Source organism: Pseudophryne corroboree, chromosome 3 (genome assembly GCF_028390025.1).
Source record: "Pseudophryne corroboree isolate aPseCor3 chromosome 3, aPseCor3.hap2, whole genome shotgun sequence".
NCBI classification, from domain to species: Eukaryota; Metazoa; Chordata; class Amphibia; order Anura; family Myobatrachidae; genus Pseudophryne; species Pseudophryne corroboree.
Window position 1 is genome coordinate 97,148,835 of NC_086446.1, and position 24,994 is coordinate 97,173,828.

Genomic DNA, 24,994 nt, shown 5'->3' on the forward strand with positions numbered 1-24,994 from the left:
TTACACAGTGCGGCAGGCAGGTGTCCCCATTTTACACAGTGAGGCAGGTGTCCCCATTTTACACAGTGCGGCAGGCAGGCCCCCATTTTACACAGCGTGGCAGGCAGGCCCCCATTTTACACAGCGTGGCAGGCAGGTGTCCCCATTTTACACAGTGCAGCAGGCAGGTATCCCCAGTGTGGCAGGCAGGTGTCAAGTGGTGGGGGGGAAGGAAGGGGGAGAGAGAGAGATATACTTACATGTTCCGCTCTTCGGATCCCGCCGCCGGACGTCCCTCGCGCCGGCCGCCCCCGCCGCCTCCTTCCAGGCTTCTCTCCTCCCTCTCCCCGAGCGCTCCTGCTCGGGGGGCGGGGCTTCGTGGAATGATGCGTTTGCGTCATGACGTCACGACGCAAACGCGTTATTTCGCGAAACTCCGCCCCCTCGAGCAGGAGCGCTCGGGGAGAGGGAGGAGAGGGGGAAATAACACTTAAAGTGCCGCGGCGGGCGCCCCGTGCGGTTGCACGGCTCGCCCGCCGCTAGAAACGGCACTGGGCATAACCATGTGCACTGCAGGGGAGGCAGATATAACATGTGCAGAGAGAGTTAGATTTGGGTGTGGTGAGTTCAATCTGCAAGTATTTACCCTGCACAGAAACAAAATAACCCACCCAAATCTAACTGCTCAGATATTGGGCAGCTCCTGAGAGATGAATTTCTGGAGTCTCACTAGATATTGCTTGTGCTTATGTAAATCCATGTGCCAGGGCCGGCTCCAGGCCTACTAGCACCCTGAGCGAGAAAATGTAAAAGCGCCCCCCCCCCCCCCCCATGCGCGCGCCGAAGGCGCGCGCGCTCCCGGAAAAGTGGGTGTGGCCTCTGGAAAGTGGGCGTGGCCTCATAACTTCATATCATCAAACTATAAACATATTTTCACACAATTAGCAGCCTTACACATAGCCACAGTAGTGTTCCTTACACACAATGTCTCCAGTATAGTGCCAGCTACACATGACATGCCCCGCAGCAGTGCCAGCTACACATGACATGCCCCGCAGCAGTGCCAGCTACACATGACATGCCCCGCAGCAGTGCCAGCTACACATGACATGCCCCGCAGCAGTGCCAGCTACACATGATAGTGTTCACTTTTTAGGGCATGGTGCTGATCACAGGGAGGGCACATTTTTAAGTTAGGAGGGCAAAATGATGTACAATACTGCTTGTTGTTCCCATACCTATATGTCAAAGAATGGACAGTGCGCGCCGAAGGCGCGCTGCAAAAATTAAGGGGAGTTACTTCGTGGGGAAGGTACGTGGCCACATAATAGTGGCAATTTGCATTACACCACACAGTAGTGCAGCTAATACACACTGCACCAGGTAGAACCTCCTATACACTTTGCGCCAGGCACAGCACTGAGACACATTGCCTAGCCACAGACGCCTAGCGGGAACACTACATGACACGCCCCCCAGCAGTGCCAGCTACACGCGACATGCCCCCCAGCAGTGCCAGCTACACGCGACATGCCCCCCAGCAGTGCCAGCTACACGCGACAAGCCCCCCAGCAGTGCCAGCTACACGCGACAAGCCCCCCAGCAGTGCCAGCTACACGCAACAAGCCCCCCAGCAGTGCCAGCTACACGCGACAAGCCCCCCAGCAGTGCCAGCTACACGCGACAAGCCCCCCAGCAGTGCCAGCTACACGCGACAAGCCCCCCTGCAGTGCCAGCTACACGCGACAAGCCCCCCTGCAGTGCCAGCTACACGCGACAAGCCCCCCTGCAGTGCCAGCTACACGCGACAAGCCCCCCTGCAGTGCCAGCTACACGCGACATGCCCCCCAGCAGTGCCAGCTACACGCGACATGCCCCCCAGCAGTGCCAGCTACACGCGACATGCCCCCCAGCAGTGCCAGCTACACGCGACATGCCCCCCAGCAGTGCCAGCTACACACGACATGCCCCCCAGCAGTGCCAGCTACACGCGACATGCCCCCCCAGCAGTGCCAGCTACACGCGACATGCCCCCCCAGCAGTGCCAGCTACACGCGACATGCCCCCCAGCAGTGCCAGCTACACGCGACAAGCCCCCCCCCAGCAGTGCCAGCTACACGCGACAAGCCCCCCCCCCAGCAGTGCCAGCTACACGCGACAAGCCCCCCCCCCCAGCAGTGCCAGCTACACGCGACAAGCCCCCCCCCAGCAGTGCCAGCTACACGCGACAAGCCCCCCAGCAGTGCCAGCTACACGCGACATGCCCCCCAGCAGTGCCAGCTACACGCGACATGCCCCCCAGCAGTGCCAGCGGCATGCTCCCCAGCAGTGCCAGCTACACGCGACATGCTCCCCAGCAGTGCCAGCTACACGCGACATGCTCCCCAGCAGTGCCAGCTACACGCGACATGCTCCCCAGCAGTGCCAGCTACACGCGACATGCTCCCCAGCAGTGCCAGCTACACGCGACATGCCCCCCCCCCAGCAGTGCCAGCTACATAAATGGCCACAGAGTGCCAGATACATAAGTGCCCCCACAGTGCCAGATATAAAAATGCCCACACAGTGCCAGATATGTCCCCACAGTGCCATATATAAAATTGCCCCCACAGTGCCAGATATGCCCCCACAGGGCCAGATACATAAATGCCCCCAGTGCCAGATACATAAATGCCCACACATTGCCAGATGCATAAATGCCCCCAGTGCCAGATGCATTATTGCCCCCCACAGTGTCAGATACATTAATGCCCCCAGTGCCAGATATGCCCCCACAGTGCCAGATATGCCCCAGTGCCAGATATGCCCCCACAGTGCCAGATATGCCCCCACAGTGCCAGATATGCCCCCACAGTGCCAGATAAATAAATGCCCCCCACAGTGCCAGATAAATAAGTGCCCCCACAGTGCAGATATACCCCCACAGTGCCAGATACAGAAATGCCCCCACAGTGCCAGATACAGAAATGCCCCCACAGTGCCAGATACATACATGCCCCCACAGTGCAGATACATACATGCCCCCACAGCACAGATATGCCCCCACAGTGCCAGAAATGCCCCCACAGTGCCAGATACATTAATGCCCCCTCACAGTGCACAGATAAATGCCCCCCCCCCCCCCCCCCGCAGTGCCAGATAAATGAATGCCCCCCAGTGCCAGATAAATGCCCCCACAGTGCCAGATACATAAATGCCCCCACAGTGCAAGATTCATAAATGCCCCCACAGTGCAGATATGACCCCACAGCGACAGATATGCCCCCACACAGTGCCAGTGCCCCCACAGTGCAGATATGCCCCCACACAGTGCCAGTGCCCCCACAGTGCAGATATGCCCCCACATAGTGCCAGTGCCCCCACACAGTGCCAGTGCCCCCACACACAGTGCCAGTGCCCCCACACACAGTGCCCGGCCCCGACGATCCCAACATACCTGCGGCGGCGCTGGGAGGGGACGTGCTGCTGTTGAACCTAAGGGCCACCGACTGTTCCCGGCCGCTTGGTGCGCGCTGCGCGGCGTCTGGCGTCTGACGTCAGACGCCGGCGCCGCGCAGCGCAGCGCACAGTTTTGAAAGGCCGGGGACGGCGGGGAGAGCTGCCTGCAGTGTACAGGGCCGGCTCCAGGTAAGACTATGGCGGTGCCAGCGCGCGGCGCCCATTAAGGGTGGCGCCCCGCGCGGCCGCTCTAGTCGAACGTGCCTAGAGCCGGCCCTGCCATGTGCCCTCCTCCTTCCACCCAGAGAGGCTGTACAGCAGTTGGGCAGCGCTCATACATTGTCAGCCCATGGCAGAAGTCCACAATCTCATCTTCAGTCCCATGGATGATGAGTACCGGGCAGGTGACCTTGGAGATTTTGTCGATGCTGCAAAGGACATGATACAAAGGGATTATACAACAGAAACAGCATGGAACTATCACACATGTAATACGGCCACTAAACATATAGAATGGAAAAAATGCATCAGGTAACATGCAGAGCTGCTCATGTAGAAGGTCACATACAGGACTTTGGCAGAGCAATGTTGGGCAATGAATCTACTGTTGGTAATGAGCCCAGTGCAATCTATTGACCTAATAAGCCAAAGTCATGCACAAGACTTCAATTTGTTTCTGTTATATAATACACATAGGATGAAAGCGGAATAGTGCCGTATTTCCCATTTATAAACAGCTATTGCATATTGGGAGTAAAACCGGTCCCAGAGGTAACTTATCTGGGGATCCAGTGTTTAAGTTCTGCAGAAGTAGCCTCAATGTCGTACACACTCCCGCTGCAGCTACGCCGACTCCCGCAGACCGACAACTTGCTGCCTGTATGAGAAGACATTGGGGCGGCTGTAGTGAGGAGAGTGCGTAGATACCAGGGTCACTTGCTTACACAGGCAGAGCATTGCTCACCAATGTGAGCATGTGGGAGGAAGAGGGGCAGTTGTAGGGTGTTACAAAACTGACAAGAGACACAGGGCCATAGCCCCCAGAGAGTAAGCTCTGGGGACCAGGTTTCTAGTAGGGAATTATCCTGTTAGTTTTCCAATCAGAAAAGACTCATGTACTCTAATTGTATTAGCATTCGGTATTAGATGGGTCCAGTATGCTATCCCAGTGGTCGGGCTACCAGTGGTCACATGACCGTCACCGGCACCCCGTCCATTAGAATGCTGAAGACATCCCACTGGGATACACATACAAACTGATTGGGCCAACAGAGCTGGGGGTGTATTTACTAAAGTTCGAAATATTTCTTGATTTCAAATTGAGAGAAATCAATCTAAATGGATGTTGTTCCGGGGGATAAAACACACATTTACTAACACTAAAAAATTAATATAAAAAGATTATTTGTTAGTAAATGTGTGTTTTAGTCCCTGAAACACAACATCCATTTAGATGGATTTCCAACAGATGAAAATTGATGGCAATTGACATTTAGTAGATATACCCCCTGGTGTTTGCCTGATAAAGGACACCTAGGGGCCAATTCAGTTATCCAGTACGTGGGCTGCCCCTGGTACTGTTGGCTCCCAGCACATACTAAACCCCACAAGTAACCTACAGCTTAGTATAAAAACACAGCAATGTCTTACTTGGTGAAGGCATCCCAATAGTAGGTCCTCCGGGCGTTAGGATAGCCCATCCGCACACCTGACATGAGCGTGGCGTGCAGTATTACCGCTGCACATTTGTATCGCGTGGCAAGGTCAACTGCCGGTGCCGTCCCAATGCTCTCTCCATACAGGATGATATTTTCCGCCGGGACTCCATATCTGTGGAGATAAAGCAGAAAAATTATGAAACTCTAATTACATCACTTCTATTGTAGTTCCTTATGGGAAACTTGTATATAAAGGCAGTATATCTGAACTGATCACTTATATGAGTGATAGGCAGTGTATGTGTGGAACAGGACTACATAGGTTATGCACATTTACCTAGTTCCAGTCAGCTAGGAATACTAAGGAGCCAGGAGAGGGATGCGTCCAGTCACATTGGGAGGAAACTAGTGATGTGCACCGGACATTTTTCGGGTTTTGTGTTTTGGTTTTGGATTCGGTTCCGCGGCCGTGTTTTGGATTCGGACGCGTTTTGGCAAAACCTCCCTGAAAATTTTTTGTCGGATTCGGGTGTGTTTTGGATTTGGGTTTTTTTTTACAAAAAACCCTCAAAAACAGCTTAAATCATAGAATTTGGGGGTCATTTTGATCCCATAGTATTATTAACCTCAATAACCATAATTTCCACTCATTTTCAGTCTATTCTGAACACCTCACACCTCACAATATTATTTTTAGTCCTAAAATTTGCACCGAGGTCGCTGGATGGCTAAGCTAAGCGACACAAGTGGCCGACACAAACACCTGGCCCATCTAGGAGTGGCACTGCAGTGTCAGGCAGGATGGCACTTCAAAAAAATTGTCCCCAAACAGCACATGATGCAAAGAAAAAAAGAGGCGCACCAAGGTCGCTGTGTGACTAAGCTAAGCGACCCAAGTGGCCGACACAAACACCTGGCCCATCTAGGAGTGGCTATGTTTTTATTAGAAAATAAACAAAACAAAGCAATCAACAAACACGAGAAAAAATTACTTACATAAACAAAGGTGATACCAGCCAAAAGCCATACTTAAATAATATTGTCCAAAGTCTTTAGTCCGACTACGATGGCATAATATATCAGATTAGTGTATGAAGAGGCAATGCCAAATAAACTCAAAAGTCCATAGCACTGGCAAGATTAATAATAGTTTGTCAAATAGACAATCAAATAGCAATATACAGACCAATATGTACAAAATCAAGCCTTAACACACAACAAAATCCAAACATAGAGAAAGTGAGGTGAGCTTTTAGTCGTATGTTAAAACCATAGCATAAAAAAAAAACTATAACACAAAATCTACAGGGGGTGAAAGAAAAGAAAGCCAGAAGGATGAAAGGAAGGAAAGACTTCAGCCACCCACTCAAGGGGGTCTCAGATGGCGCCAAAGCCTGGACCAACTGACGGCATCCATCCTCCCTCGATCCATATCCATCATCCTCTTTACCTCGTAAAGAATGGTACCAACCATCTCAGTACAGGGAAGGACTAACCTTCTAAGGGAAAATAGACACCGTGCACTCCAAGTGTGGTACCTAACCGCTAAACTAACTAAGTAAACGATGACTAAATCAAATCTACCAAACCACTTTTTGAACCCCATACGCCCACTCAGGGTAACTAAGCCCCGAAAGGCACGGAAGGCGTAAAGCGGCTGAAACGGCTTTGTAAATTTTTATATTAAAGGGACACTCGAGCAAGAAGTGGTCCACAGTCTCCACCACCCCAGGAGACTCCTCACGTGGGCAAACACGATCACTGGCACCTCGAAACCCGATCTTCCCCCTAACATAAAGCTTCCCTTGAAAAAGAAGCCAGGCAATGTCCCTGAACTTCAGTGGGATCCTCCGAGAATTAATCAGATTCAACCCAGCTGAGTACACATTGCCCGGGCAGTCCCTTAGCGATGGCTGGGCATAAAAATGAGATCGCAAAATGCTCCTCTCCAACTCCCTTCTAGAGAAGCCTTTGACTTCACTCATCAAAATTCCCCATAGCCTTGTCACCTTCAAACACAAGATTACGTAAATCGGGAGGTATCCGCATTTATCAACTCGGAGGTTTCTCACCTGACCGCCATCTATCCATGACCTGAGAAAGGGGTGCACCCAAACCCTAAAGCCTTCTACCCACCGAGGGGGGGCCTCCAAAAACAGACTCCCAAGATGTAATTTTACAATAGTGGATGTGAAAAACACCACAGGGTTGACCATACAAAGTCCACCCTCTGCCCTCGGTCTGTAGGTAATGCCTCTTTTAACGAGATTCATCCTGTTCCCCCACAACAACAGGAAGAACAAAGAATAAATCCTGGACCACAAAGATTGAGGCAAACAGCACACATAACTGACATAAAGAAACACCGGGATCAGGTGAGTCTTACACAGGTCAACCCTTTCCCTGAGAGAAAATTTCCATCTTCTCCAGCTCTCTACTTTTCGGGCAGCAACTTCCAGCCTACTCACCCAATTTAGAGTGGTATAATCACCACGACTAAACCAAATCCCTAAGATTTTGATTGGCAAATTGGCCCGGGGAAGGCTGTCCGGAAGGCTGAACTCCTCACCTTCCTCCCCCATCCAGAAAGCTTCACATTTGTCTTGGTTTATCATGGAGCACGAGGCCCCAGAGTACTCGCAGATAAGGTGTTCCACATCACGTGCCTCAGTAGTAGAAGACACGACAATCGTGACGCCATCTGCATAGGCCACCACCTTCAGCAGACACTCCGGCCCCAATTGCACCCCTTCAAGTGCACCACTTTCAACCCTCCTGACGAAAGGGTCGATTGCGAACACATACAGAAGGGAGCTCAAGGGACAACCCTGACGGACACCGGAGTTAACCGCGAAGGCAGGACCTACCCAACCATTGACAAGCGGGAAACTCTCGGCCTGATTATAAATAACGCGGAGCCAATCCACCATCCTCACTGGAAGTCCATACCTTTTAAGCAAGGCCCACAGGTACTCATGATTGACTCTATCGAAAGCCTTAGACTGATCCAATGCCAGCAAGTACTTTCCCCACTTCTCAGCACGACACCGCTCCACAGCCTCCCGGACGCCAAGGACAGCACTAAAGGTGCTACGGCCTTTCACGGTACCATGCTGAGAAGAAGAAAGCAACAGCCCGGAAACTTCCATCAGCCTATTGAAGAGCACCTTTGCCAAAATCTTCCTGTCTGTATTGAGAAGAGCGATGGGGTGCCAGTTCTCAACACGAGATGGATCCTTACCTTTGGACAATAATATGAGGGCGGACAACCTCATGGAGGGAGGGAGCAAACCCTCAGCTAGCTAAAAAATTGGAATCATGACCCAGGGTTGTCTTTGTGCCCCCCCCTGTCTTTTGGCCTAGTGATAGCGTTAAAATCGCCACCAAAGACAATCTGCCGGGCTGAAAAAAGAAACGGTTTTAACTCTGTGAAGAGACATCTCCTGTCCCTTGGAGACTGGGACCCATAGATGTTAATTAGCCGTAGGTTCTGTCCCTTCAAGTTGAGATCCAAAACCAAACACCTACCTACCTGTAACTCTACAATCCTGTGCACGGTTACCATACCGGTAAAAAGCACCGCCACCCCACCGTATGGCTCGGCCGCAAGAGACCAGAAAGACGGTCCACGCCTCCATTCACGCTTTGCTCTATGAAGAACCGCCAGATCACCAATCCTGGTCTCCTGCAAAAATAAAAAATAAAAGGCCATAAAACGAGCACGTTCGGACAAAACGGAAGCCACATTAATTGTGGCACATCGTATAGTCTGTGGATCCATGTTTCATTGGATTGTAAGGTAGGACCCAATCACTTTCTCTTTGCTTGCCTACTTGACTCCTCATCGGAGCCATACCTTTTAAAACTAGTCCCCAAGGTAAGAGGATCATCCTCCCCAACAAACGCCTCCTCAGTATCTTTCTCACCTGCAGTGGGAGAGACAGAGAGGTCCATGTCCCGAGCCTCCCCCAAAACAGCAGAAATACCTTGGCCCAAATCATCATGAGGAGGACCCGGATCAGGAGGCTCCGCTCCTGGAGAAGCGGGAAAGGACCTAGGGTCCACAGGGACAGGGGGAGGATCCACGAGATCCTGGGGAAATGAGGAAAGGATTTGAGGGGTACAGGAAGGCATGGAGAAAAAATCCCCCACATCTTCCCCGACTGAACTCCGAGGTTTCCCATCAGTCTCTGATGCTACCACCGATCTAACTTTTGAAGACACATGACCAGAACTATCAACCTCATTACTTCTTCTCCTCCTTTCACTCCTCCTACACCCCTTCCCCTCCACCACGGATGCTACTTCACCAAAGGAACTCTTAACAGAGGACCTCCTTCTTTGTTTCTTGGGTTTATCCTTTGGGACCTGGGCAAGCTGCCCTTCAGATAAGACGATATCACCATCCTCCACCTCAGACTTCCTCAGAGTTAAACTGAAATCTATTAATACAAAAAATACCAGGGTCTGAATCCCTTCTTTTGGCCAACCTTTTCCTTGACTTAGATTCAACCACCTGAAAGCCATCTTTATCCACCTCAGCAGACACCTTCCTCACCACACTGTTCCTCTACCACCGCCCTCACCACTTGCTTTTCTACAACCTCCCGTCGCTCCTCCTCAAAAAGACGACCCATTTCCCTCTCTAGCTCTTCCCCCATAACCTCAAGGTTATGGGAGGCCTTGGGGCACCTACTATAAGGATAGCCTTCGCACACACAAAGGTTGCAGGTAACATTGCCACAATCCCTCGCCACGTGCCCAGTTTTACCACAGAGGGCACATTTCAGGACAGTAAAGTCACTGCTTAGTTGACGAAAGTCTCCGCAGCGGTGACACTGTCTAGGTTGACCAGGATAAAAACATTGGATTTTGTCTCTCCCGATGAAAGCAGCAGAGGGAACATGGCAAGGCACCTGACCATTATGCCTAAGCCTGATCACAGCCGACCAGGCTCCACCCCACACACCTTTCGTGAAATCAATCTTCACCAGAGGAGACAAGATGTCGCAATATCGATTTAACCAATAGCCAATATCTGCAGCAGGGAGGGATTCATTCCTGACCAATACAGTTGCACGGACTCTATCCTGGCGAGTAACAGCCGCCGCTTTATAGCGACAATACGGCTCACACCCCTTCTTTAGCTCCCACTGTTCCCAGAACACCCGCAGCCCTTGGTAAGATATGAAACTAAGGTCGTAGTCAGGCGTCTTTACAGGGTGGATGCAAGCAAAAAGATCAGGGGCATGGAAACCCAAGGAGAACACCATTTCCAGGAAATCCCCTTTAGAAGGGGGTTCTTCAACCCCTATCCACTTAAGTGAAACCACGTTGCGACGCTTATCAGCCTGATCAGAAGCCGAAAACACCTTTGGAGCAACAATCATATTGCCACTTGAGACAGCACCCGCATAAGAGGACAATCCCGGCTTAGGAACTACCTGAGGCGAGGCCTGCCCAACAGAGCCCACAACATTACTCCGCCCCGCACCCTGCCCAACAGATACAGAACTAGTATTTTTATTGGCCAAAGAGGTTCTAATAACGGATATAGCTGGCAAGGATCTCACAGGTACGCCCAAGCTACCATATAGACCATCAACAATAGCCCGCTCCTCTGCAGATAAATCTTCTTTCCTTAACGCCGGAAGACCTTGGGCAAGTCCACACGATGACACTGGACCCACCGACACACTCTTAATACCAGTCTCGGCAACATGTTTTGTTTTAGCCCTAGCCTTAGAGCAAGTGACACCATCAACATTAGTGCCAGTGGCGTCTTTGGCACCACTCACCCCTGCCACCACGCTTGGCTTGCTAACGCCACCACCTGTAGGCAGATTGGGGAGACTCGCCTCAGCCATCTCTCCGGCACGCGCCGGACCCACCATGGACGCAACCTGCTTCCTAGCGGAGGAGGCCAGATCTTGGGAGGTTGACCCCGAGCAAGCAACACCAGCCTGAACAGCGACACCTCCCAGACCACCATCCAACCGCTGTTCCACAATCGAAAGAGGAGACGCCTCCTCCACCATAGCAATATTACACTCCAGGCCCTGATCCATCGCAGAATCCACAGCATCTTCACCAGCAGAAGCACCACCATCACACTTTGGATCCTCTTCCTCAGGCACGGTCGATCCACTTGGCTCACACTCAATTTTCTCCTCTTCCTCCAGCTCTTTCTGAAGTGCTACCATCCTGGCCTCCAAATATATACATTCAAGCTCCAACCTGCATATGTACCCCTCCATCCTCTCCCTTTCCCATTTTGGACAAGTGTTCCTCCTCCTCTTCTTCTCCGCAATCAAAATCCCCTTCTTAACAACTAACATTTTCAACTCAGCAATGTCAATACTCGATTCACCAGTGCTAGCAAAGTCCTGCATCTCCATCTCCTTACTACCCTCATCGATAATTGCTATGCTAGTCCCACAAGAAGATTGGGAGTCGCCAGACGACAAACCCGTTTCACAGACAGACTGCTCTGTCACTTTGTCCTGGACCTCCACAGGCAGGTCAGAGGATACACTCCGGGCACCAGCCGCCCTACACTCCAACTTAATTGTCGCAGGGAGATTACCCCCAATTGCAGCGGATGAGAGTTGTGCTTGCGTTTGTTCGGTGTCAGAGGATACCACATCGAGCAATGAACCTGACTCCACCAAGACATCACACTTCAGCCCCGGTTTCTTTGTTTTTGACACAGAGGCCACAGTGGCTGGTTTCTTGACATCACCGATCCCTGAGCTACCCACAATAAACTTTGCAGGGGCTACCACAGGTTTAACAGCCCTGGACCTGGTCACCGGTCCCACGGTAGCAGCCACTGACTTTCCCTCACACACCAACAAAGCAGATCCAGGTGGCACGGAAACGAGGGGGGGGGGGGGGACTTAAATTCACTGTACAGGGGGTCATCTTCACTAGAAACCTCTCAATTTTCACAGCAACCGTGCCCCCAGTCACTTTTTCCTTAATCATAGATGTCTCATCACCAGTTAGGCACACAGGATTTTTTTTAAGCACAGCAGATGTAGAAATAGGCGCCACTTGAACGTCACCTTCCTTAATCATTGTCACTGATTTATTGGCAGCCGAACTTAACATGGGGGGAACCACTTTAGTAACACCTGTTGGCATGGATGGAACATTACTAGCAGGGGGCTTTATTGCCTATCCTTATCACCACCCAAAGCCTCCTCCACCTCCTTTTGATTTTTTACATTAAGGCTGGCAGCAGTGCACACTGGTGCCGCAGACCCAGAGGCCACTATACCAGCCCCTGCATCTACAGAGCGACCTTTTGCCCCAGATCAGGTAGGGACCCAGCGGACACTTCACTCTTCACTGCAGTCTCCTTCATGCGGTGACCAGGCACCGGAGCCGATACTGCAGCGCCACCCGCACCCGCAGCCGAAGCACCACCAGTCTCAGAAGGCACAACCTGTTACGATTCCTGTACTCCAGACTGGAGAAGATCTTATGGCAGAGATCTGAGTACAGGAATGAAATACAGGTTGTGGGAGCTGGAGAGCCTAGTAACCCCTGGCGCCCTAACTCCGTTGTCTCGCCCGTGTTATCAGAAATCCCCTGCGAGACTATGGTTGCTTGAGCCCATGGCAGCCGCGTTCGAAGGGCGGATTATGTCTGCCCAACCCCGATGCCCCCGCAGGTCTTAATGGGAGACAAGGGGAAGTCCGAGACAGGGTGATAACAAGGGGCCCTCTGACTAAGCAACCAAGCCAGGGGTTACAAGCTAACTAAACTAAATCAAAAGGTATGTGCGGACTAGCCGCCAGGGAAAAGGACAACCAAAGATCCACGGATCCGACACTCCTATCCGGCACCGCTGGACACCAGAGTGGATCTTGTGGAAGCGGAATCCTCCGCAAAGCTCCAGAACTCAAAATAAACACAATAATAAATAGTAGCGGACAAGCCGCAACACACGGCTGCGCCGCGACTCACGAACGCCACCAGATGTTAAAGGTGCTCGATCAGACTCCAGGAACAGATGGTAACTTCCGAGTACAGGATCACTGAGAACAGGAACAAACGAACAGACCGGGTCTGGGAACTCTCTCTGCAGCAGAATCAGGCAAACAGGAAGCTATCACCGGCGTCTGTGAGGAGTCCTGGGAGTGCTTTTAACAGAGAGTCTTCCAATCAGCTGTTTGGAGGCTGATTGGATTAAATGCCATGCAGCTGACAAGCTGCATGGCCAGGGAAACAGATGAGTGATAATTACAACATGCCACAGCCAGGAAACCAGTGATGATATAAACTTAGACCCAGCACCGGGGAACACGATCCGACAGTGGCGTCCCCGTTGCTAGGCGCCGGCCGCACTGACGAGCGGACCCTCGGCGCCTAACAGTACCCCCCCTTGAGGAGGGGTCAAGGAACCCCTAAATCCGGGTTTCTGAGGAAATTCTTGAAAAAATGCCCTTTTGAGCCTTGGGGCATGAAGGTCCTCATCTAGGACCCACGACCTTTCCTCAGGACCATAACCTCTCCAATGCACCAAAAAATAAAGCCGACCCCGGGACAACTTGGAATCGAGAACCTTCTCAACCACGAACTCCTGCTGACCCTGTACATTAACTGGTGATCTCCCCTGAGGTTTTTTACGAGGAAATCTGCTAGATGAAACATATGGTTTGAGCAAAGAGCAATGGAAGGTATTTCCGATCCGTAACGTTTTTGGTAGCTGTAACCGGAAAGCAACTGGATTGACTTTTTTGATAATGAGAAATGGTCCAATAAATCTAGGACCCAATCTGGCTGAGGTTTGTCGAAGTTTGATATTGCGAGTCGACAGCCACACCCTGTCTCCTACTCTAAAAGTGCACGGCCGCCGGAACCTGTCCGAAAAATCTTTTTCCCTGAAAGCTGCTTTTCTGAGAGCTATGTGCACTTTTTTCCAAATAAGTTTAAGATGAGAGGTCAGGGCCAGAGAGGAGACAGAGGAATGTTGGAAAAATGAATTAGCTCTGGGGTGGAAACCAAAAACTGCAAAAAATGGAGACACATTGGTGGAGGAATGACAGGCATTATTATAAGCAAACTCTGCCAATGGAAGAAACTCAGACCAGTCATTTTGGAGTTTGGCCGAGTACAAACGCAAATATTGTTTTAAGGATTGGTTCACTCGCTCAGTCTGTCCATTTGATTGTGGATGATAACCGGAGGTTAATGATAATTTCATTTTTAACGAAGCACAAAAAGACTTCCAAAACTGTGCAATGAATTGTGGACCCCTGTCAGAAACAATATCAGTGGGTAACCCATGGAGTCTGAAAACATGACGGAGGAACAAGACTGCCAATCCCTGGGCAGATGGCAATCGGGGAAGACCAATAAAATGAGCCATCTTACTAAAACGGTCCACTACCACCCATATGACTGTGCATCCAGCTGACAGAGGGAGATCCACCACAAAATCCATGGAGATATGCGACCATGGTCTAAGGGGAACATTCAATGGCATAAGTTGACCAATAGGCAAAGAACGGGGAACTTTATGCTGTGCACAGACCTGACACGAAACAACAAACTCTTTAATGTCTTTAGAAAGACCAGGCCACCACACTGAGCGGGATACCAATTCAAAAGTTTTAGCGACTCCCAGATGCCCTGCAACTTTGCTATCATGAAATTCCTCCAAAACAGTTGCTCTCAAAAACTCAGGAACAAAAAGACGGCCAGCAGGAGTATTTCCCGGAGCTTGATGTTGAAGCAGCTTCAACTGAGAAAAAACATCCTGTGTGAGACCTGCCTGAATGACTGAAGGCGGAAGTATGAGAGTAACCGGACTATTGTCTTGAACGGGAAGAAAACTGCGTGAGAGGGCATCTGCCTTGGTATTCTTGGAACCAGGTCTGAAGGTAATAATGAATTTGAAACGAGTGAAAAATAAAGCCCAACGAGCCTGTCGGGCATTCAGTCGCTTAGCTGATTCAATGTATTGAAGATTTTTGTGATCCGTCAAAACAGAAATGGTATGGGTCGCTCCTTCAAGCCAATGTCTCCACTCCTCAAAAGCCCATTTAATAGCCAGCAACTCCCGATTACCAACATCGTAGTTGGATTCAGCAGATGAGAATTTCCTGGACATAAAGGCACAAGGATGTAACTCAAGGGAATCTGGATCCTTCTGAGAAAGGATAGCCCCTACACCAACCTCCGAGGCATCTACCTCAACGATGAAAGGCAATTCTGGGTTGGGATGTCTAAGGACAGGGGCTGAGACAAAGGCTTGTTTCAAGGCCTGAAAAGATACTTTAGCTTCACATGACCAATTGGTAGGATCTGCTCCCTTCTTAGTGAGTGCCACAATGGGAGCAACTATGTCAGAGAAAGAGTGAATAAACCTTCTATAGTAGTTTGCAAACCCTAAAAAGCGCTGAATTGCTTTTAAGTTGGTGGGTTGCGCCCAACTCAGGATGGCTTGGAGCTTCTTAGGTTCCATTCGGAATCCCCGAGGGGAAATAATGTACCCTAAAAAGGATACCTCCGTGACGTGAAATTCACACTTCTCCGGTTTGGCATACAAGTGATTTTCACGTAATTTCTTAAGTACCTGACGCACCTGGGTAACATGTTGTTCTATAGAGTCAGAATAAATCAAAATGTCGTCTAAATAGACCACAACGAATCTTCCCAGAAACTCACGGAGCACATCATTAATGAGATCCTGAAAGACTGCCGGAGCGTTAGATAGGCCGAATGGCATGACCAGATACTCATAGTGACCTGATTGAGTACTGAATGCCGTTTTCCACTCATCCCCTGATCTGATTCTAATGAGATTATATGCTCCTCTCAGGTCAATCTTAGAAAAAATAACAGCCGAACGTAGCTGATCAAAGAGGACAGAGATCAGAGGCAGAGGGTAAGTATTCTTTACTGAGATTTTATTCAGGGCTCGAAAGTCAATGCAGGGTCTGAGGGAACCATCCTTCTTCTCTACGAAGAAAAAACCTGCACTTAAAGGGGATTTAGATGGCCTGATAAACCCTTTCTCAAGACTTTCTTTCACATACTCATTCATGGCCACAGTTTCAGGACCAGACAATGCATATAACCTTCCTTTAGGCAACGTGGCACCAGGAATTAACTCAATGGTACAATCATAAGGCCTATGGGGAGGCAAAATATCCGCATTGCCCTTGGAAAACACATCCAAAAAATCTTGGTATTCTCCAGGAATATGTGCGGACCTGGCAGCAGCTACTCGGATAGGAAGTGTAATACATTCTTTATCACAGATGGTACTCCATTGTAGGATCTCCCCAGACTGCCAATCTATGATGGGATTATGAAAGGCCAGCCAAGGGTGACCCAGAACCACAGGAACTGCTGGACAATGGGTAAGAAAAAACTCAATCTTTTCAGAATGTAGAGCTCCCACCGAGAGCAAAACAGGAGGTGTACATAGAGAAATAACCCCATTGGATAAGGGACTCCCATCTAAACCATGCATGGTGATACACCTACTTAAGGTTAACTGAGGAATACCTAAGGCCTTGGCCCATGTTAAGTCCATAAAGTTTCCTGCAGCTCCACTGTCCACAAAAGCAGAGACCGAGGAACAGAGGCTGTCATAAGAAACTTTAGCAGGAACCAATAGTGAATTATTTGAGGAGATGAGCTGTAGACCAAAGTGAACCCCCTCACAATTCACTTGGTCAGGAAGTTTCCCGACTTGTTTGGGCAACTACGGGCAAAATGTCCCTTACCTCCGCAGTACAAACACAGACCAGAATTTTGCCTCCTGGTTCTTTCTTCCGGAGACAATTTGGAGAGACCAATCTGCATAGGCTCCTCCATGTCTACCGGAACGGAAGAAACACAGGGAAAAGAAACTACAGATGCCCCTTTCTCAGTCCTCCGCTCTCTGAGCCTACGATCTATTTTAATAGAGAGCTCCATGAGTTTATCAAGGTTCTCAGGAGCGGGATACTGAAGGAGGCTGTCTTTTATAGATTCAGATAAGCTGAGGCGAAACTGACTGCGCAGGGCAGGATCATTCCAGCCACAGTCGTTCGACCAACGGCGAAACTCTGTACAATAATTCTCTGCAGGATTCCTACCCTGTCTTAGAGCACGCAACTGACTTTCTGCGGATGCCTCTCTATCAGGGTCGTCATACAATAGCCCTAAAGATTTCAAAAAGGCGTCTACAGACGATAAGGCCGGATCGTCTGTCTTTAAACCAAAAGCCCAGGTCTGAGGATCCCCCTGAAGCAGAGAAATTATAATTCCAACCCGCTGAGCCTCCGTACCTGAGGAAACTGGTCTTAAACGAAAATACAGTTTACAAGACTCTTTAAAATTAAAAAACTGTTTTCTATCCCCAGAAAAACGGTCAGGCAGATGCATTTTTGGTTCAGGGATGACCCTCGGGGAAGTCCGTAACAGATCTTCCTGTGAGCTTACCCGGAGGGACAGATCCTGAACCATCTGGGTAAGTTCCTGAATCTGACTAACCAAAAACTGGCCAGGATTTGGCCCAACACCGGTGGGATTCATGAGGCCGACAAAAATTCTCCCAACTGGATAAGTGAAAAAATTAACTCCTGTTGAAAAAATTTTTCTTTTGTCAGGCCGGTGATAATGTTACGATTCCTGTACTCCAGACTGGAGAAGATCTTATGGCAGAGATCTGAGTACAGGAATGAAATACAGGTTGTGGGAGCTGGAGAGCCTAGTAACCCCTGGCGCCCTAACTCCGTTGTCTCGCCCGTGTTATCAGAAATCCCCTGCGAGACTATGGTTGCTTGAGCCCATGGCAGCCGCGTTCGAAGGGCGGATTATGTCTGCCCAACCCCGATGCCCCCGCAGGTCTTAATGGGAGACAAGGGGAAGTCCGAGACAGGGTGATAACAAGGGGCCCTCTGACTAAGCAACCAAGCCAGGGGTTACAAGCTAACTAAACTAAATCAAAAGGTATGTCCGGACTAGCCGCCAGGGAAAAGGACAACCAAAGATCCACGGATCCGACACTCCTATCCGGCACCGCTGGACACCAGAGTGGATCTTGTGGAAGCGGAATCCTCCGCAAAGCTCCAGAACTCAAAATAAACACAATAATAAATAGTAGCGGACAAGCCGCAACACACGGCTGCGCCGCGACTCACGAACGCCACCAGATGTTAAAGGTGCTCGATCAGACTCCAGGAACAGATGGTAACTTCCGAGTACAGGATCACTGAGAACAGGAACAAACGAACAGACCGGGACTGGGAACTCTCTCTGCAGCAGAATCAGGCAAACAGGAAGCTATCACCGGCGTCTGTGAGGAGTCCTGGGAGTGCTTTTAACAGAGAGTCTTCCAATCAGCTGTTTGGAGGCTGATTGGATTAAATGCCATGCAGCTGACAAGCTGCATGGCCAGGGAAACAGATGAGTGATAATTACAACATGCCGTGCAGCTGCATGCTACACAGCCAGGAAACCAGTGATGATATAAACTTAGACCCAGCACCGGGGAACACGATCCGACAGTGGCGTCCCCGTTGCTAGGCGCCGGCCGCACTGACGAGCGGACCCTCGGCGCCTAACACAACCAGCCCCATACAGCTCTCCGCTCCCTGAGCTTCAGTAGAGCCGCAATCACCCGCAGGGAACCCGCCGACTGCCGGACTTACTAACCTCTTCACCGTTGCGTCAGCAGGGGCTTCAGCGGCAGAACACTCTCCTTCCAGCGGCTTCCCTTCCAGACGCCGGGTCCCGACGCCATTCACAGCGCTTGCAGGGGGAGCTCAGGGTTGCCTATTAAGGTCTTCACCGGCTCTCCTGACCACCGGACTCCGCCGCCAGCACCTGCTGAAGAGGGAGCATAGCCCCCGGAAATCTGCAGCGGCTCCACATAAGATTCCATGCTCCGGCCATTAACAGATGCAGCAGGGGATCCACTAATAGGCAAACTAGGAGCAGTCTTTGCAGGATCAGGGAACACTGGTGTAGATAAACCAGCTGTTGTAGATAGGTCAGTTATTGTAGTTAAACCACAGGCTTTAGACACACTGCTGGGGCTTTCCACAGTGACCTCCATAGCAGACTGCATGCAGGATGATTTTACAGCAGACTGGGACACTGGACTTGAATCCCCAGCACCAGAGCCTTTGCACAGTATAGATTCCTCCGGGTCAGGCTACATAACCGGGGGAAACTGCTTCTCCTTACCCCTGGGAGGCTCCATCCCAGCTGGGAAGGGCTCCAGGGATCTTGGGTGTAATCCGACACTCGAGTGGAACTCAGGAGCTCACAACACACACGTCTGACCAGGCCCATCTAGGAGTGGCACTGCAGTGTCAGGCAGGATGGCACTTCAAAATAATTGTCCCCAAACAGCACATGATGCAAAGAAAAAAAGAGGCGCACCAAGGTCGCTGTGTGACTAAGCTAAGCGACCCAAGTGGCCGACACAAACACCTGGCCCATCTAGGAGTGACACTGCAGTGTCAGACAGGATGGCACTTCAAAAAAATTGTCCCCAAACAGCACATGATGCAAAGAAAAAAAGAGGCGCACCAAGGTCGCTGTGTGACTAAGCTAAGCGACACAAGTGGCCGACACAAACACCTGGCCCATCTAGGAGTGGCAGTGCAGTGTCAGGCAGGATGGCACTTCAAAAAAATTGTCCCCAAACAGCACATGATGCAAAGAAAAATGAAAGAAAAAGAGGTGCAAGATGGAATTGTCCTTGGGCCCTCCCACCCACCCTTATGTTGTATAAACAGGACATGCACACTTTTACAAACCCATCATTTCAGCGACAGGGTCTGCCACACGACTGTGACTGAAATGACTGGTTGGTTTGGGCCCCCACCAAAAAAAGAAGCAATCAATCTCTCCTTGCACAAACTGGCTCTACAGAGGCAAGATGTCCACCTCATCATCATCCTCCGATTCCTCACCCCTTTCACTGTGTACATCCCCCTCCTCACAGATTATTAATTCGTCCCCACTGGAATCCACCATCTCAGGTCCCTGTGTACTTTCTGGAGGCAATTGCTGCTGGTGAATGTCTCCACGGAGGAATTGATTATAATTAATTTTGATGAACATCATCTTCTCCACATTTTCTGGAAGTAACCTCGTACGCCGATTGCTGACAAGGTGAGCGGCTGCACTAAACACTCTTTCGGAGTACACACTGGAGGGAGGGCAACTTAGGTAGAATAAAGCCAGTTTGTGCAAGGGCCTCCAAATTGCCTCTTTTTCCTGCCAGTATACGTACGGACTGTCTGACGTGCCTACTTGGATGCGGTCACTCATATAATCCTCCACCATTCTTTCAATGGTGACAGAATCATATGCAGTGACAGTAGACGACATGTCAGTAATCGTTAACAGGTCCTTCAGTCCGGACCAGATGTCAGCACTCGCTCCAGACTGCCCTGCATCACCGCCAGCGGGTGGGCTCTGAATTTTTAGCCTTTTCCTCGCACCCCCAGTTGCGGGAGAATGTGAAGGAGGAGATGTTGACAATTTTCTCACCAGCAGGTCTTTGAAACTCTGCAGACTTGTGTCTGCCGGAAAAAGAGATACAACGTAGGTTTTAAATCTAGGATCGAGCACGGTGGCCAAAATGTAGTGCTCTGATTTCAACAGATTGACCACCCGTGAATCCTGGTTAAGCGAATTAAGGGCTCCATCCACAAGTCCTACACGCCTAGCGGAATCGCTCTGTTTTAGCTCCTCCTTCAATGTCTCCAGCTTCTTCTGCAAAATCCTGATGAGGGGGAATGACCTGACTCAGGCTGGCAGTGTCTGAACTGACTTCACGTGTGGCAAGTTCAAACGGTTGCAGAACCTTGCACAACGTTGAAATCCTTCTCCACTGCGCTTGAGTCAGGGGCATTCCCCCTCCTTTGCCTATATCGTGGGCAGATGTATAGGCTTGAATGGCATTTTGCTGCTCCTCCAACCTCTGAAGCATATAGAGGGTTGAATTCCACCTCGTTACCACCTCTTGCTTCAGATGATGGCAGGGCAGGTTCAGGAATGTTTGGTGGTGCTCCAGTCTTCGGGCACGCAGTGGCTGAATGCCGAAAGTGGCCCGCATATCTTCGGGCCACCGACAGCATCTCTTGCACGCCCCTGTCATTTTTTAAATAATTCTGCACCACCAAATTCAAGGTATGTGCAAAACATGGGACGTGCTGGAATTTGCCCAGATGTAATGCACGCACAATATTGCTGGCGTTGTCCGATGTCACAAATCCCCAGGAGAGTCCAATTAGGGTAAGCCATTCTGCGATGATCTTCCTCAGTTTCCGTAAGAGGTTGTCAGCTGTGTGCCTCTTCTGGAAAGCGGTGATACAAAGCGTAGCCTGCCTAGGAACGAGTTGGCGTTTGCGAGATGCTGCTACTGGTGCCGCCGCTGCTGTTCTTGCTGCGGGAGGCAATACATCTACCCAGTGGGCTGTCACAGTCATATAGTCCTGAGTCTGCCCTGCTCCACTTGTCCACATGTCCGTGGTTAAGTGGACATTGGGTACAACTGCATTTTTTAGGACACTGGTGACTCTTTTTCTGAGGTCTGTGTACATTTTCGGTATCGCCTACCTAGAGAAATGGAACCTAGATGGTATTTGGTACCGGGGACACAGTACCTCAGTAAAGTCAGCGCCAGCAGCAGTAGGCATTACACTCAAGGATGCATCGGAGGAATCCCAGGCAGGAGAGGACTCGTCAGAGAAATGGAACCTAGATGGTATTTGGTACCGGGGACACAGTACCTCAATCAAGTCTATAGTTGGCTCTGAATTAACGATGGATACCGGAACCACGTTTCTCACCGCCCAGGCTGCCAAGGCCTCAGTTATCCGCTTTGCAGCAGGATGACTGCTGTGATATTTCATCTTCCTCGCAAAGGACTGTTGGACAGTCAATTGCTTTCTGGAAGTAGTACAAGTGGTCTTCCGACTTCCCCTCTGGGATGCCGATCGACTCCCAGCAGCAACAACAGCAGCGCCAGCAGCAGTAGGCGTTACACTCAAGGATGCATCGGAGGAATCCCAGGCAGGAGAGGACTCGTCAGACTTGCCAGTGACATGGCCTGCAGGACTATTGGCTTTCCTGGGTAAGGAGGAAATTGACACTGAGGGAGTTGGTGGTGTGGTTTGCAGGAGCTTGGTTACAAGAGGAAGGGATTTAGTGATCAGTGGACTCCTTCCGCTGTCACCCAAGTTTTTGAACTTGTCACTGACTTCTGATGAATGCGGTCCAGGTGACGTATAAGGGAGGATGTTCCGAGGTGGTTAACGTCCTTACCCCTACTTATTACAGCTTGACAAAGGCAACACACGGCTTGACACCTGTTGTCCGCATTTGTGTTGAAATAATTCCACACCGAAGAGCTGATTTTTTTTGTATTTTGACCAGGCATGTCAATGGCCATATTCCTCCCACGGACAACAGGTGTCTCCCCGGGTGCCTGACTTAAACAAACCACCTCACCATCAGAATCCTCCTTGTCAATTTCCTCCCCAGCGCCAGCAACACCCATATCCTCATCCTGGTGTACTTCAACACGGACATCTTCAATTTGACTATCAGGAACTGGACTGCGGGTGCTCCTTCCAGCACTTGCAGGGGGCGTGCAAATGGTGGAAGGCGCAAGCTCTTCCCGTCCAGTGTTGGGAAGGTCAGGCATCGCAACCGACACAATTGGACTCTACTTGGGGATTTGTGATTTAGAAGAACGCACAGTTCTTTGCTGTGCTTTTGCCAGCTTAAGTCTTTTCATTTTTCTAGCGAGAGGATGAGTGCCTCCATCCTCATGTGAATCTGAACCACTAGCCATGAACATAGGCCAGGGCCTCAGCCGTTCCTTGCCACTCCGTGTCGTAAATGGCATATTGGCAAGTTTACGCTTCTCATCAGACGCTTTCAATTTTGATTTTTGGGTCATTTTACTGAACTTTTGTTTTTTGGGATTTTACATGCTCTCTACTATGACATTGGGCATCAGCCTTGGCAGACGACGTTGATGGCATTTCATCGTCTCGGCCATGACTAGTGGCAGCAGCTTCAGCACGAGGTGGAAGTGGATCTTGATCTTTCCCTATTTTAACCTCCACATTTTTGTTCTCCATTTTTTAATGTGTGGAATTATATGCCAGTATCAATAGCAATGGCCTACTACTATATATACTGCGCACAACTGAAATGCACCACAGGTATGGATGGATAGTATACTTGACGACACAGAGGTAGGTACAGCAGTGGCCTACTGTACCGTACTGCTATATATATTATATACTGGTGTTCAGCAAACTGTGCAAAACTGAAATGCACCACAGGTATGGATGGATAGTATACTTGACGACACAGAGGTAGGTATAGCAGTGGCCTACTGTACCGTACTGCTATATATATTATATACTGGTGGTCAGCAAACTGTGCAAAAATGAAATGCACCACAGGTATGGATGGATAGTATACTTGACGACACAGAGGTAGGTACAGCAGTGGCCTACTGTCCCGTACTGCTATATATATTATATACTGGTGGTCAGCAAACTGTGCAAAACTGAAATGCACCACAGGTATGGATGGTTAGTATACTTGACGACACAGAGGTAGGTACAGCAGTGGCCTACTGTACCGTACTGCTATATATATTATATACTGGTGGTCAGCAAACTGTGCAAAACTGAAATGCACCACAGGTATGGATGGATAGTATACTTGACGACACAGAGGTAGGTACAGCAGTGGCCTACTGTACCGTACTGCTATATATATTATATACTGGTGGTCAGCAAACTGTGCAAAACTGAAATGCACCACAGGTATGGATGGATAGTATACTTGACGACACAGAGGTAGGTACAGCAGTGGCCTACTGTACCGTACTGCAATATATATTATATACTGGTGGTCAGCAAACTGTGCAAAACTGAAATGCACCACAGGTATGGATGGATAGTATACTTAACGACACAGAGGTAGGTACAGCAGTGGCCTTCTGTACCGTACTCCTATACAGATGTGTCCTGATATATCGTTGCTGCGTATCGCATAGCGGGCGCCATGCAACTCGCGCCAGCTCCTTGCGCTATAACTCCCGTTATAAGTTGCGTTGTAAATGTGACGTCACGTTATAATTGTAACGTGCATTCTACTTTCTGTCCACCAGATGTCGCTTTTCCTAAACTCTACAGCGCATACCTCAAATAGCCAACGGACCCTTCATAGCGCCGCCTGCTGATTGGCTGACATTTATTGTGACAATGATGAACCATTAATCACTTCCCTTTATATGGGAATTATTTCGGACTAGCTTTGTGTTTCAGTCACTACCAGATGGTCTCCAGCCACACTGCCGCTTGATCACGCTAGCTATGGATATTGTCGTTACAGTGTGTACATTTGCCGGGTAGCTTATTTCTGACTTTTTTTTGTTTTAAGCACTCAGGTATAACACATGACATATAAACCCGGAGGGCCCACCTCTGCCATGGTTGGCTGTGGCCTAACTAGAACAGCGGCCGCCTGCAATGCTTGAAGACCCGGGTTTGATACAGAGTTCGGCACCCGCTTATTATTTTATTTTTATTTTTTTATTCTTTTTTAATACAATAAAGTTATTTGTGTTTTAAGTTTCTACTTCTCGTTATATAAAAAAAAGTCTGCTTCTACTAAATACAAGGCCACGCTGCAGCCCTGTTCACGCTATTCATCTAGTCGTTACGTTTTTTATATAACGAGAAGTAGAAACTTAAAATACAAATAACTTTATTGTATTAAAAAAGAATAAAAAAATAAAAATAAATAATAAACAAGTGCCGAACTCTGTATCGAACCCGGGCCTTCAAGCATTGCAGGTGGCTGCTGTTCTAGTTATGCCACAGCCAACCATGGCAAAGGTGGGCCCTCTGGGTTTATATGTCATG

The 24,994-nt window shown here is 49.7% G+C and overlaps 1 pseudogene; it reads right to left on the reverse strand.

Annotated features, from left to right (window-relative positions):
- Window positions 1–664: 664 nt before the first annotated feature.
- LOC135057515 (alpha/beta hydrolase domain-containing protein 17C-like) overlaps window positions 665–24,994 on the reverse strand; it is a 39,780-nt pseudogene continuing 15,450 nt past the window's right edge.